Here is a 406-nt window from a genome sequence, read left to right on the forward strand (position 1 = left end):
CACCCATCCTAGTACTACTCTCGCCCAAGCACGCTTGACTTCGGAGTTCTGATGGGATCCGGTGCATTAGTGCTTGTATGATCGCATCCGTCACGTATTGCGCGCAAAATGTACTTGACCCTCTCTCTCCGCGCAACTTCTCTCGCTTAGCGGTTTAGCGGTTTAAAAGGATAGTACCCTTAGCGAGCGGTCCAGCGGTTTAAAAGAAAGATTAAAAAGAGGGTGGGGGATGCAACACGAGGACTTCCCAGGGGGTCACCCATCCTAGTACTACTCTCGCCCAAGCACGCTTAACTTCGGAGTTCTGATGGGATCCGGTGCATTAGTGCTGGTATGATCGCATCCGTCACGTACCGCGCGCAAAATGTACTTGACCCTCTCTCTCCGCGCAACTTCTCTCGCTTAG

The 406-nt window shown here is 52.5% G+C and overlaps 1 non-coding gene across 1 annotated transcript; it reads right to left on the reverse strand.

The window, feature by feature from the left end:
- Nucleotides 1-226: 226 nt before the first annotated feature.
- Nucleotides 227-345, reverse strand: LOC116008229. The gene has a single exon (XR_004095625.1). It is a non-coding gene; the product is annotated as a 5S ribosomal RNA (ribosomal RNA).
- Nucleotides 346-406: the final 61 nt, after the last annotated feature.

Source organism: Ipomoea triloba, chromosome 16 (assembly GCF_003576645.1).
Source record: "Ipomoea triloba cultivar NCNSP0323 chromosome 16, ASM357664v1".
NCBI classification, from domain to species: domain Eukaryota; kingdom Viridiplantae; phylum Streptophyta; class Magnoliopsida; order Solanales; family Convolvulaceae; genus Ipomoea; species Ipomoea triloba.